Here is a 16172-nt window from a genome sequence, read left to right on the forward strand (position 1 = left end):
ATGTATTTCATCGACTTCCAATATTTTCGAGCTCGTTTTCCTCTCCGATGTGATATCTTTGAAATTTGTCCGAATGTCATTCAACAAATCGATCGTTATCTATTGATATCCTTAACGATCCCTGGCCAGCCGTGGTTAAAGGACACGGAGAAAACCGTTTAACGAACAATATTATAATTATAAGCTGAGAAGCCGTAACGCGGAAACAGATAGAACGCGTCTCTGTATCCATAGAAATATATAAAGTGCACCCGACGTAGGGTCATCGTACTCTTTTGCATTCGATTCGGATCGGACGAGAGTCGCAAGCGGTCCGTAATGCAAATAGCCATCTCGGAGAAGCCGCGTGACGCGTGCCTTAAGTTATTTGCCCCCTTAAGCTGGTTCCCCGAGTTCCGAGCTTTGGAAAATTCTCAACACGCATCATGCTTCGCCTTGCCGAGATAAGTATATGCCCGATTGGTTTAAAGATCCCGGGTTATCCGGTCATCCGTGATGCGCTTTTGAATACGGGTCGACACCCGGGTGGAAAAATTGAGGTCCGTATAAATCAAGGTCCAATTTTAGCCGGATTGACGATCGTTTGACTTCACGGACCAAGGATGAAAAAATGTAAGAAAGAAAAAATCAAGTACACAAATTCACTTATTAGAGAATAAAAATATTCAATCGTTAATGATTATACTTAGAATAATACTGTTCTTTGATATTTTCTAGTAAAAATTATGATATTTTACAGGTATAATATACTTCAAAATCTGGCAATGAGCTTTCGATTTTTCGGCCCATGAGGATTACTTTTCCATGTAATTATCGACGGTAAAACTTGAAGTTTTCTAAAATTGGATCATCGTTTGCCTCTAACGCGTATACAAAATTTATTATCGACATAATAAATCGCTTATAATGATTCGTAAAAATAAAAAATTTGTATCTACGTTTATTAACATAAGATGTATGAAAAATTGTAGACAGATATCGGGAATAAGATAACGGGTGTTCGTTTAGGATCGATTTTGGCACATGTAGAATTAAAAGAAATTTCTTTCAAAAATGAACATAAAAAAAAAAAAAAACACCTCCATCCCGTCGACTGTTATTCCGGCAAATTTTTCTCGCGTCTCGCTGACAGACGGCTCTCTCTCTCTCTCTCTCTCTTTCTCTCCTACGCGCCCGTGCAATAAACGTCGAAAATCAGGCAGCAGGCGTAGTTCCCGAAGGTCGCGATGCGATGGTTGTGATATTTTTGGCGCAGAGGAAACTCGCGGCAAAGCTCTCTTATGCCAACGAAGAAGCGAGGCGCGTTGGTTCTTTAAGTCTGTGAGGCTGTTATGCCACCGTTTGGTCGCCGCTCGTCTTTCGCCTAGCCGTGGCCTTGCGGTCTTGACACTGCCGCGAGTCCGCGCTTATGTATTATAAATACATACACACACACACACACACGTACGTACATAAATACATATACACGCGGTATACATTGATAACAATTAAGCTCGCCAACGGCAGCAGAGCTTTGCATCTCTTGCTCCGCGTCATCGGTAAAACAGTTTCACACCTATATCTATCAATCAATCTATCTATCTATCTATCTATCTATTTATCTGTCTGTAATAGATCATGCGTTTCGCGTGTGTGTGCGGGCGTATAAATATACGTACGTTACGTTGCACACTTTGCGATTTCAACAAACACGGCAAACTAGCCAATAATTTCGCACGTACGTTGTGTATCGTATACACATACGGATAATTTCGTACATAATAATACCGACGTCAGAGAAACAAGCGAGGTAACAAATATAACCTATGACGACACTCTCGGCATCGTGCAAGCATACTTTATGTATGTATAGGTATATATAACCGTACAGATCTATGAGCAGGGGGACGCTGTCTGTCTGAATTTTTAGGCGAAAGAAAAATTTGCGCCGATTCGCATTGCGGGATAGCTAAGATTATAAGATACGTGTACGTGTCGCTTACTTTATCGTCAATATACAACGAATTTGGCAACGAGACTGACAATTTGACCTTGTCAAGTTTTTTTTTTCCCAGACTGCATATCGGGAATAATATAACCATTACTGATATGTGTTTCATACAAAAGATATGCTAATTGATGTTTTTCGTCTTTTACTCGTTATTTTTTCTTTCCTTCTGTTTTTTATTTTTATTTATTTATTTTTTTTTTTTTGCTCGATACGAACCAACGATCTAAGAGATGAGGAAAGTATTGTGTATAGATATGATACATTGTATGTATACAATGTAATCGAATATTAGATTTGTCTGTACGAAAAATGGTGAATAATTTATTGGAAACGATTCGTTCGCTGGCGTTAATTACCGATATGTTATTTGTGAAATTTTTTTCACTTCGAAATAGCAAGTCATAAATGATTATTTGACGATCCTGTAATCTGCCGCATAATAACATAGCTGCGGAAAAACGTAATTAATAAATGAAAATTGTTCCGAACTCTTTATCACTATTTTCGGAACTCGGACAGTCGAGGCTCGGTTATTTATACATAGTCAGTGTTATATATCATACATAGACAATTACACGTACATATGGATCATGAAATATAATCTAGGCCAGCCGTGTGCTACAAAGAAAATGGTTGCCTAATAATTTGAGTCATTCGTTTTAACGAATAAGATAAGATCGGATGACGAGTATTATATATTCGAGGAATTCCTCTTTTGCGAATCGAGAAGTTCAAACTGATCACCGGCATTGGATAAATCATCGTGAAACTAACTGCGTATCGGGTTCTTTTTACACACGCGTATTTATTAATATTCGAATGGGAAGAAGAATCGTGATGTTAATATTACGGCAGTATCTACATTAACTGTCGCGTTTTCACAACATTTTCCTCAACAATATCCTCGGTAGTACAATTACTGCACGTACACGTTTCGTTGAAAAAAAAAAAAAAAAAAAAAAAAACCCCGTCGAACTATATTACAGCAAATTTCCCACTTCGGAATTACAATATTATCGTGCATAACAAACACCGAGACACGTGTACGAAACACAGAGGCGTTAAGCTGTTGTTAAAAATCCGGGTTTATTGATAAGATTGTAACGGGCATCGGAGACACAACGACGGTCATTGAACCAAACGACCGACCGATCAATTTCCACTTTCGTATCTCGCACGCGAGTTAATCTTGTCGTCAAAAATACGGTTGGCTGGCTGGTTAGCCGAAGAAACGGGGACGATGTCTTTATTACAGAGTGTGTGAAGAAACGATAACAGCCGACTGAGATCTTTCAACTTGAAAGATTAAAAATCAACCTATCAAAATCCCTGTATAATATAACGACAATAATAATAATATAACATATTATATCCGTTGTTAATGGTGCGCAACAGTGCAAAAAATGTATAGCCCATATATACGAGAAAGTATAAAAATTCTAGACGTCAGATCGGCCAAAGCCCCTCAGATTATCTCGCGATTTTTCGACCTGAAAGATCTCGTCGGAAAACATCATCTCCAATTTTTTCACATTCATTTTATTACATAGTTTTGTTCTTTTTTTTTTTTCCGTTTCTTTGCTGCTATAAATTTTTTTTCCAAAAATATTTTTTTCTTTTTTAAAAAGAACCTCAGCTTTCCAAAGACGACGATGTTTTTTCGTTTATGCTTGTGAAAAGCACTTAAAAATTGAGCTTAAAATGTAAAAAGCTAGTTTTTTTTTTTTGCCGTTGCTCAAATTTGGAAATTTTTTTCAATATTCTTCTGTCGAAAAGCTGAGCAAATTTAACACAAGACACGTGATTTTCAAGATCGGATCTCGATGAATACACTAGAAATTAATCAATGAACAAAAATTGAAGAAAATGTTCAATTAATTTTATGCATTCGACAATTATTCTTTCGCCTTCATTTTCCTTTCTCGCTTTATTCTTTGCGCTTACTTTCTTTTTCTCTCTCTCTCTCTCTCACTCTACGAATACGGGCGCGTTTCGAAATTAACGTCACGTTTCACCCAGTTGTTGTTTTTTATTTTTTTTCATTTCGTTTGGTTTTCCTTGTTTTTCTTCATTTTTCAACTACTAATTCACTTCCTCCGCATCCCTTTCGGCTTCCCACGTGGTTCGTATCGTCCGCATTGCAGGCGGAAGGAAAGCCTCGGAGGGTCAACGACACCGAGGCTCGCACTTTCCGAAGGGTCAAGAGGAAGCCTTTCGCTTGAATCGCGACGCACCGTTTCCCATTTTTATACCTCGGGAGAAAACCCGGTCAGGCAGCTTCGCGACCCTGATTAAAAAAAAAAAAAAAAACCCTCTTCTCGAATCGCGTGAATTGCTCCATCATTATTGTCGCGTGATTTTTGAACAGAGAATAAGGAAGATGAAAAAAAAGAAATAAAGCAAGAAACAGAAAAATAAAACGAAAAAAAAACCCTACACCATTGTGCGCCTTCTATATTACTACACTGATTACTGTAATATTTACACTAGTTGTTATACCACGTATAATATCTTAATTTACTTCCCACGTTACCATATGTACAACATACATGTATATTACATTGCACATGTGCAATGCGTTATGTAAAATAACAATAATTACATATTTATACGAATATTTTTGACCACTTTCGCGCATGTTTTCTTGTTTTATTGTCATTGACTTGTATTGTTATAGCACAAATAAATTTCCATCTTCCCATTTGAGTGTACGACGTGATAAGTTGCGCCTTTCGCATACGATTTGTTTCAATTATTATCGCACCCAATCCCAGCCGATACGTATGTATGAGAAAAAAGAAGAAAATTAGAAAGAAAAACACATACCAAAAAACTTGTGTAAAACATGTACGTATAATAGTATCGAGATTTTCGTTGTTCGCAAATTTTTACGGCGCTAATATAACTCAAAAAAACCAAAGAAAAAAAAAAAAAAAAAGAAAACATCAGCCCATGTTTTTCAACGGGAAAAACATCGACTTAGGTGTACACGATTAAAGGAAAAACAGTACAACAACCAATGAGATGGAAAAAATACGGGTCGAAACCAAAATACCGCCAATCGAGGTAATTCCGAGTGATTGAAATCGTTGCAGTTACAGATATTAATATCAGTTGATCAGCGTAGTTCTAGAGGAGGGTGTAAATATATATATATATATATATATTTCGCTCCCGGGTGAGTTGCTCTCGCGATTTTGTTTAAATTAATAACAATATCGTACACGTCAAATGTATAAAATGAAAATATAGTCTCTCGCGCGAAATCGCCTCTTTCATACATGCATATACATCTTTATATAAACATACGTACATACATACTTGCACGAGAACTCGAGGCGATGCTACGCGAGGACGTTAACCCGCGACGCTCTTGAACCTTCAGGGTCAACCCGACAACACTCGCGTTCGTTACCCCGGTAGACCGGGACTCTAGTCGCAAGTCCGTGTACGCACATATTACGCATACATAGGTACATGGAACTGATACGTTTATCGTTTTATAAAGAACTTCTTTTTTCCCCTCATTTTATCATCGCCAATAAACATAATTTTTGCATACTCTTCTCGTTCTCACTGATTATTGATCCATGATTGTTGTTTGTCGATTATCATCGTCATTATTATAACCACCACCTATTGTTATTGGTTTTATCGTCATTATCATACCTCTACGATCGTTTTATTATAATATTTTACATACTCGCGTGCAAAATATTGAGCGTCTTTGTTTCTTATCAGCCGTGCGGCTTAGTTTTTTTTAATTTTTTTAATCTTTTATTTTTTTTTATTCCTCTTTCGTACATTAAACAAATAACGCCTATGTATGCTCGTTCACTCGACGTTATAAACTCGTGTGTATACATACATGTATATATATACACACGTATACATACAGTATGGTTAACTTCGTTGTTGTTATAGGTTGTGCGTTATTCGCCGAATAAATCGGGTCACTCGTTTTACACGACAGCGGTCGTCGACCTTTATCCCACATTTCGATTCTTCTGTACGTATATGCATATATATATATACCTGTGTACGGACGCGTCAGCAAAGTCTGAGTGTGACGCAAATTAGTCACAAGATGTACCTAATAAACACACACACACACCGAGTGTGTATCATTGAGCGCGAAAGGCTTAACTCCGGGATAAAACGGTGATTCTATTTCTAAATTCAATGAATCGAGTGATTTTCGAACGAAGAGTAGAAATTTCTTTCGCGTATACCTGTGGGATTTTAAATACTCTTGAAGGAAAAAAAGAGGCGGGCAACGATGAGGAAGAAAAAAAAAAAGAAAAAAAAACACCACTGAATACACGATTTTCGCAGAACGTGTAATACGCATACATGATAAATCGAACGAACGGTACACGGGACCGAAAAACGGATCTCGAAAAGAGCGGAGGAGAGAAAATGTAAAGAAGAACACTTACGACACGTTTCGTTGAATTCAATCACGTTGAGTGCAACGTACGCGCGTGATTCGCGAAATTTCCGCATTACGAAATCGCGCGTGGAATTCTATATTGACGTATGGGAATCATCGCGAATGTGGGAAAATACCGGATAGGATAATAATTTTATCCGTGTCTTGTAACATACGCGGAATATTATTTGCGGTATCGTTGGCACACGCAGGTCAAGTTCAAGGCAAATATTTTTTGCTCGTATTGCCAATTTTAAATTAAAAACTATCGCAGTGATCCCTTCGTAAGTTTCGTCTAACCGTAATTCCATGCTCGGTTAGACCGAAAAACCGTCCGAAAAGTGTCGCACGTTTGAAATAGGACAGAGAACGAAAAAGAAGAAAAAGATAAAAAAAAAAAGGTACAATAATTCTTAATTCTTTATCGCGTACCTGTAATTTTTCCACTACAAATAAAACTGGCTGCTGAAAGATCGTACAACAATTTACTAAGGTACTAAAATTTTTACATAGAATTTTCACAGCACGTCGATTTTTCACAACTAAATTAGCAACGCGGAGAAACGTTACTAATCAAGATTATGAAGTAAAAACATCGTACAAACGTCGTAAAACTCAACGATACATTTTCACGAATGATCGTTGTTTCCTAATTTTATACGAACGTCTGAATTTTTGATAAACCGTGTGTACAATAAATTCATGCATTGTACACAACGATTTATACATTTCAACCTCGAAACCGTTTCAAATCGACACCAAACAACGAATTAATCGATATTTCTTCGAATAACATCAACATTAAACAAACTACGTTAACCTCGACATACGGTTCAATCAAGAATAATTTCCAAAAACGGAGCAAGCCTGCTTTTTCATTCCTCTAAACAGCGTACGGTAGACGGTTGTTGACGACCCCTCTCGTCGTAGAGGAAGGTTAATTAAGAACGAACGTGCATTTGTAATAAGCGGCATAGCGAATAAAGCGAGAATTTCAAGTGCGTTAACAGCCTCAAAATCTCTAGGTATGTACATATAATATTATACGGGCTTGCAGATATCACGTGGTACACATTATAGTCGTACGTCTGAGATACAGTTACGTTTATTCACCGGGTCGTTCGTCGTCTTCGTACGGTTCAACACCCACCCACGCGGCCGCGACGACGCCGAGCGTCGCTTTGACACGTCATCGTCGTCGTCGTCGTCGTCGTCGTCGTCGTTGATATTCGTCCAACGAGCGTGCAGCAACAGCAACGCCAAGGTAGAGGAAATAGTACCGTATGACGATAACGCGGTTCGTTCCAGGGGAGGAAATCGCGGTTCGTCGACCCCGAGATCGCTGAATGCGTTCGGCAACGTCGTCGTCGACGTCTCGGGCCCCATTCCCCCTTCCTCTTCCTCCTCCTCCTCCTCCACCACCACCGCCAACTTCTCCGCCGCCAATAGGTAAGTGGGTCGTTGATTCGGTGAGTCGGTAAGCAAGTCGATGGCGGTGGCGTTGGGGGGATGGAGGGAGGGGGGGGGGGGGGGGGGGGGATGAGGCCCAGTAGTGGGCCCGGCGCACCGGCCGCTCGGGTTTACGGTCCGTCGATCTAACGGTATCGTGAGTAATTGCGACGGCGAGGAGAAGGAGGAGGAGGATGAGGAGACGGTGCAGCATCATCGGCGTTGTGCGTGCGTCGGAGAGGGGAGGAAGGTACGAAACACCTACTTTCGACGGGGCATTGAACTTTCGCGTTACGTCATAACGGACGGGCCCCGTGATCACCGGGAATCACCCTCGAGCACACCGATCATGCTCGTTTCTTACAGCCACCGTAAAAGAGACTCGCTCGGTCGTTCACCGCGCGGCCCGCGAATATACGCACGTACGTGTAACGCGGATGGTATTTTTTCCACCGAACCGTGATATCATTTTCCAATCCTCCGATATACACCCGGATTACGTTTCAAATTACAATGTTATTTACGCCGATCACACTTTTCAACCGCTCGATACAGTTTCCAAGATTTTGTACAATAAGGTTGCGGGAAAAATTCCGAAATTTTCAAAAAACAAAAAAATATAAAAATTTCTTTCATTCTTCGCGCATATTTTACGAGAGTAAAAATGTCGAAAAATCAAACGTGCTGCGTTTACTTTGTACCTAGTTGCCGAAGATCTGTCGTGAAATGAATTTTATTTTTATAGCTTTCCATGTTGCGGACTGATGGAAAATTTTAAGACCCCTGAAAAGTTGGCTGAAATTTCTGACGGATCTTTTAACGTATCTTATTTCGGGGTAATTTGAAAAATTCAATACCGCGTACTGTCTGTATTATACAATGCAATTGAAAACTGTACGAGAACAGGAAAAAAACAAATAAATAGAACGAACGAGTAAAAAGCTCAGGCTGGAGTCTGCGACAAATATTTCTTCAAAAAATACAAAAACGTTCGACGTATATGGAGGTTCAAAATATTTCGATAAAAATATTTTTCCATCCGAACGTTCAACCGAGTTATTATAACTGTCTAGACTTCAATTTACGTTATATCACTAGCACAGAAATGCTATTAAAAATTTATCTCACAATATTCGATACTTTTGCTACTATATATGTACACCAATTTTAATCAAAATTGCGACGATGATACAAATTTTCATTAAATCTAACAGGAGAGTCTTATTTTTCATGCACGTTCTTAACAAAAGTGAATAACAACACGTTATCCCGATAAAACGAATTTCTATGTTCCCCGTTTCATTTTCTCCATCTCAATAACAAAATTGCCCCATATAAATCTAAAAAATGTATATGGTGTGTACGTGGTTAAAAAAATTACGGAATGTTTCCCGTGCAACAAATTTCCAACAATCGTTTCGCATCTAATTCCTTTAAGCTAGGTGTCTATAAAGTGTCGACAAGGTAATCAAATTCTTTGCAACGCACGGTTGTGCAATCTTGATAAAAGCAAAAAAATACTAGAACCGAAAGGAAAGGAAAAAAGCATTTCTCTCCTCGTCTCACGTCATTTATACCGCTGTATTTCAATATTCAAGAGTAGTAAAATTCTTATCCACCAGTGTCTGCAGGTACTCGAGTTCCATACAATAGGCGCGCATACTCCTGGGTATAAAAGTACACACATTATACGACATACCGCGCATCGCTCTCACCTTCTCGAGCCTGAATACGAGACACGACACAGGTGTACCATTACTTGAATGATCGATACGGAAAGTGAACCTCTCGGTACACTTTATCCGAGCCGGATGAAAGTGGACGTGTAACGTGTATCCCGAAGCTTGATCGACTCGATCGTGTGTATATATAATATATATATACATGTATATATATGGTGTTACCTCCGTTGTATTATTATAATACAGTTGAAAATTTCTCCCATTGCGCAATTTCATTCCATAAACTGAAAATTCTCACGTTACTGAAATTTTTAAATCCAACAATACCGATTATAACGTGACGTTCGTAGCACTGTGGGATCAAAATATCTAGGTCATCGTTACGTCGCCATGAATCAATCGAGAAAAAGTGTACCTACATCAGGGTGTTTCAATAGAAAGTAATTGGAGATTGTCCACCATGGCATCCCCTAAAAAGGTTGTTCATGTCATAAGAAAGGTTTTGCAAAAAGTTTAGCGTTCTACGTTACGTGGGAGATAGCGCTCGGTTGATTTTTCACTTTTGTACATTTTTTTATTTTTCTTTTTTTTATTTCTATTACTTACATCAATCATGTATCAATTCACGTTGCTAAGAAGACCCAGACTTGTAATACTAAGAGTCTCGAATTGACGTTTGAGAATTGTATCCGACGACTTTTTCATTATTAATTCAATCTCGTAAAATGGTTATTTTGATTTATGTAACATGAATTTTCATTTGGGAGAATAAGATTCCCGGTTGTAATATATATCGTTGCGTTATGGGTCGTGATCTTTGAGTTGAATACATAAATGTCAGGAAAGAAATAATAATTGAAACGCTACAACAACCGGTTTCTTCAATTATTGACGAAAAAAAAAAAATGAGAAAAAAGCGGTGAAAAGTCAAATCTGCGCGATATTTCACGTAACGTAGAACGCTCGTCTGTTTCACAGAATCTTTCTCTTAGCCATAACAAACTTTTCAGGGGATGATCCAAGGTGGAGAACCGTAAATTATTTTTTTCCGAAATACAGTTTTGCGAAACTTTATTACGAATTATCGGCAAGATTTACATTGAATATCGCTGTACAAAGACGATTCATAAATCTTGCGGTATTCGTTTTCTCAACAAAGTTGCGTGGCAAATGAATTATTATACAGCGCTTATATTACAATATTATTCTATTTTATTACAATAATTATTTCTATCGTTGTTATTATTATTATTATTATTGTCGCAACTCTCGCACAAACAATTGCGCGAAGAAATGACGACGCGGATCGTGACAGTGTTGGTACGTACAACATCGATACGCGCGCATAGCTTTATACGTACCGTACGTATACGTATATACGTACAACTACGTGTATGCACGAAGAAAGTTACAGCTGTGTTTCTTAGACCGCGAAAGGTTGTCGACCCGTGCAGCAACGCGAACCAACAGTAACGAATCGTACACAGGTTAGGTACACATAGCGGCAAAGCGATTCTGGGTGAGAAATTTTATAAAGCGACTTTCGACTAATTAGTGCACCGCATTCAGCCAGGCAGGCAGGCAGCTAAGCTAAGCTAAGCTAGCAGCCCGTTACGTATTCGGTGAAATTTCCCACTCACAGCTGCAGCAGCCGTATATAGTGATAATGCATGCAAACATGTATGAATGTATGTATGTACGTATGTATGTTCGATATGTCGTACACGGATGTCGAACGAGGCAATTAAAAATGTCGGATGTAGATGGTATACCTGCTCCAAGCAGTAATTTTCACATCGTCCAGAAGACAATTTCATACACCGTCGCAAATTCTCGTGTGATATTTTTATAACTGGTTTTCAGTTACGTCGACAAAACGCGCCTATCGCGAGAATAGTGAAAGCGGCCGTTTAGGAAAATTCGTTTTACACACCGTTGCGCATTATCTTACTAACTCCTAAACGAACCCAAGTTTTCTTTGAAAAGATATGAAGATAAAAAAAAAATATGTCAAGGATCGACCCGATTAGGCACTTACCGTTAAACCTATATTGCATATCCGATTTGTCCAACTAATATGAAGAGGATGTATATTAGGAATACATTAGGCAGCAAACCGGCTATCCGGCAACTACGACGCGTTATCTCCGATCGGCTGTAAAAGCAGTCTCGCGATAGCTGTACACACTCGTCACTATTTGACAGATTCTTAATTGCTTTTCCTTGTAGTTAACTTTGACGTTCGTTCGGCGTTAAATTGCCCGCGGATCTTGACAAAAGAAATTAATAAAAACTAACGCAGACAAGAACTGGAAATGAATTTATGAAAAGAAAGACGTACGATTTTGTATTGTGTACCATTTATTTGGGCACAACTCGAAATAAAAAAAGATGTTTCTAAAATTAAATAAAAATAGATGCGTACTTAATGAAATAAATCATGTATCCACTTGCTACGTTATTTGATTATCATGACGTTACAAACTGACATGCATAATACAATCGTGCAACATTTTCGCGGCACTTGTTACAAACACTCGTCTGTCTGTTGAATATCGCAATGTATTACAATGTAATTCTGCAAAATTGAGAAGCTGGTCGGTCATTTTGCAATTTTTATCCCATTCAGCGAATCTTCGGAAGAACTGACTTGTACAGAAAAATCTCTTTTATTCAAATTTTATGATCAAAGAGAGTAAGGTCGTTTGTTCTTTTTTTTTCCCTGTTCTAAAATACCTGCAAAGTTGTTGCTGGAACAAATTAATGGCGTCAAAAGGAAGAGTGAAAGAGAAAGAAAAAGAGAAAGAGAGAGAGAGAGAGAAGCAAATTGGAGCTTCTGTGTTGCTACAGCAAGGTGAAAAAAACATATTAATGGTAATTTCCCGATCGATAATTCCGTCTGATTGCGAACAGCAGTGTTCCTTGGGCCTTTTCATTCGTACCCACATTGAAACAGTTAGGCGGAAATTCGGAGTAAACAGGGAGAAGGAATACAAAAATGATTGTAATATTGTCGAATGAAAAGAAAAAGTCGCGGGACGAGTTTGACATTGCGACGGCTGTGAAGTGAGCGACTGATAATAACGAAGAAACGCCTCGCTGTTTGCTCTTTGTCGGCTCAAGGTCCTCTCTCCCGGTTCTCTCCTCAACTGACTGCGATACACACGATACGTGTACTCGCTGCTCTAAACTTATGTACGTACATAAGTCGGACGAAAATATTGTTCGTCGCTCGTTCTTGCAATGTATACCTAAGCGCGTTGTTTGACCAACGTCCAGTGGTCGATGGGTCACGGTGCAATTTGTTGAGGGATCGGAGATGATAAGAAAAAAAGATCGGAGAACCAACGTCTGACCTACGATCAGGCCGAACCAGGAAACTCAAACAACCGAAATTGACTTCGGCGGGGTGAAATTAACGTACATCTGATTTCGAGAGTACAGAGATTTTGAAAGATTTCGAGGATTTCAAAAGAGTTTGACGGATCTCAAAGATTTTAAAGATTTCAAATGATTTCAGACGACTTCGGGAGATTTCTAAGAATCTCAAACGATTGAGAGTAATTTCTAATGATTTCAGGAAATTTCAAAGAATTTCAGTGGATCTTAATAGATTTCAGCAAGCTTCACAAGATTCACGGAAATGTGTACACCGTATTTCAGGAGTGATTGACCCCCTCATCGGCGACCTAACGATAAGAGGAAAAAAAAAACATGACGCTTGGTTTTCGGGTTCAACGTAGGTCGGTACGTATAATCCATGACCGTATCGATTTACTTACTTATCATAGGTAGTGTTCGACGATCATCGACCGAAGACCGCGGCTTTGTACAAACCAGATAAGGGATATGCATATATTGACTTGGCCGTTGAGCATCGACCGTCATTAACGTGTTCCGTGCAACACCAGAGACGTGATATAACGAGCGTCGACTCGTACAGTCTCACTTAAATAATTATCTTAAAATTTCATTCGTATTTTTTCCCCTTGATTCTTCGTCAAAGAGTTGAAAAACCGAAAGTGTTTGATCTGCGGTACAAAGAGAGAACGAATATCGAAGATTGTTTTACGCAACTGATTTTTACTGTCGCGATATCGCGAGTAGAACAACGTGCGATGTTATAATTGCACGATTTTCAATGGCAAAAAATATCCATTCTAAATGCACTGCGGAGACTCAGAAACGCGATATCGAATATATTTTCGTACGACGATGACGAATGTATGTTATACATATACCGACACACATATGTATATAATGTACATACCGGCAACGTATACATAAAACATGCGCACAGAATGACGAAATATTTTCATCGGCGTGACAGCGGAGCTGCAGCAGCAGCAAGAAAGAGACCAGCGACTAGGACGGAGAGAATGCAACGAAAATACAATAATCCCCTTCAATTTTTCGTTCAAATCCAGAAAAAGAATACAACCAAGCGAAATAAAATTAAATTAAATAAAATGGAATTGAATTAAATAAAGTAAGAAGAGAAAAGAGTGAAAAAAAGTAAACAAAAACACATTGCGAAAATATTTTTGAAACTGCACTCGGCATCTTGCTCGGTATAAATATGTTATACGTACACCTATTTTCTGTCTCAGCATTGAATGTGTACATTTTTATTTTTTTCCTTTGCTTTTCATTCGTTTTTTTCTTTTTTGATCAATTTTTTAATTGTCTTCGCAACGAGTAGATTGTACGTATATCTTCTTTGAATACGGAACAACATATGCAACGAGCTGCGTATTCCGATCCATGTATATATATATATAGAAAAAAAATAATTTATGTATAAAAATAAATTTGCAACATTGACGGTAAGGTAATGACTCATTTGAGTCTGACAAGACTTGACTGAAGAAGCGTGTGATAGTAGGTTCAAGTACATACACGTACGAGAGATAATTTATATAGTTTTCCATGTCGCGAACAATTCCAAGCAATTCGAGTTGCGATTTTATTTAACAATGCCATGTGATTACAATGAATGTTAAGAAACAACGGTCGAAAATATTATAAGTACAAACGGTCGAAACGGTCGTCCTCGGAATAAAAAAAAAAATAAAAAAAATCAGTGTTACAAAAAAACAGCAGAGGTTCTTCAAAATTGAATTAAAGTACCAGATGTTGAATCTGCGAAATTCCGGGAGATAAAGTGAAAAAAAAAAAGAAGCAGAATACGTTGCAGAGTTAAAATCGAAGAAATATCGAAATATTTTTAGTGGATGACGGTACCGAATTTTCAAAGTTGCGAAAATCTGTTTTATAGAATTTATAATACACGTATAAAATCGAAGTATAACAGAATTTGAATTCTATAAAGATTCCATACCTTTCTGCACTTTTCTTTTATCATACTTCAATTTTTCAAGATTAAAAAATGTTATAAAACAGCTTGACCCGTATTCCAAAAATTCCACATCGTCAACCTTGTATTTTCCAATATTTCCATATCTTCAACCGGCTCAAAATATATACGTTAGGGTGGTCTTTGAAAATGTAATTTTTGAATTCCGTGCCTGTCTCAATCTCCAAATCGGTTCCAAATAATTCAAAAATAATTCCGTTATTTTTTTAGATTTTTATCTCAACTCCAACTCCAGCCGCCAAAGGGTCGATTTCCTCATTTTCAACCCTTTTAAAGAGAATAGTAAATCTACCAAAAGGATAGGGTGGTTTCTCCAGTCGCTGCTTACGAATCTGGATTCGAAATGTTTAAATCCCAAAGGTGAAAGTCACATCGCCATATTGAAACCGCTGTTATCAATTTCAAAATTTTCCTAGTCCAAATTTATAATCAATAACCCAAGAAAAATTATAATATGGCGCTGAATTGGGAATTTGAGAAAGTGGAAAATGAAAAATGACCTTTTCAAGGACCATCCTAATGTCGCAACATATACATATATGTACAACTAAAAATAACCAGAAGACGAAGAAATAACAAAAACAAAGACAGAGAGAGTAAGTTAGAGAGAGAGAATTATGTATAAACATCGATTATTATATACAGACGCAAACGCATACAGCGACGATGTTGATTCTCTTTTGATGCTATTTTGACAGATTGCAGCAGAATTCCGTAAAGCGTCGCTGCTGCTGCAGTCTCGCTTCTCGGTCTGTATCGTTCGGATATCGTTTCAATATGCAATAATACGCCGTTACACGTACGGCACGTACACACATGTGTCGTACGTGTACCTGTAGATCGGTATGTGCATATAATGCGTCACGCGTCGCGTCGCCTACCGCACCGCATTCGTCCGTGGTTAAAGGTGGCGAGAACCTTGGTAAATATTTCCCGGTTTACAATATACGTTAACGTGCGGCAGAGAGTAGAGGAGGAGAAGTGGATGAAAGGCGGAGTGCGGCACACGAGCTTATAATAATCGAGACTTTGTCGGGGCGTAAACACGTCTGGCATATGGTAAATCGGTCGCAGGCTCGTAGTTGGCACCGAGTGCATCGAGTGCATCGGGAGTTTCGAAAGCAACGAAGGCCAAGGCTTTGGTAGGCGAGAGCGGACTGACCTGGGACAACGCGGTGCATCGTGAACCCTCCGACGTTCGCGAAAACACCGTCGACGAATTCGCACCTTTTTGCTAAACGC

The 16172-nt window shown here is 38.5% G+C and overlaps 1 long non-coding RNA gene across 1 annotated transcript in view; it reads right to left on the minus strand.

The window, feature by feature from the left end:
- The window catches only part of LOC124181129, a 93720-nt gene extending 78104 nt beyond the window's left edge, over positions 1-15616 (minus strand). The window contains exon 1 of the long non-coding RNA XR_006870385.1: positions 15590-15616. This is a non-coding gene — a long non-coding RNA (uncharacterized LOC124181129). The remainder of the gene's footprint in view (positions 1-15589) is intronic.
- Positions 15617-16172: the final 556 nt, after the last annotated feature.

Source organism: Neodiprion fabricii, chromosome 4 (assembly GCF_021155785.1).
Source record: "Neodiprion fabricii isolate iyNeoFabr1 chromosome 4, iyNeoFabr1.1, whole genome shotgun sequence".
In the NCBI taxonomy this organism is placed as follows: domain Eukaryota; kingdom Metazoa; phylum Arthropoda; class Insecta; order Hymenoptera; family Diprionidae; genus Neodiprion; species Neodiprion fabricii.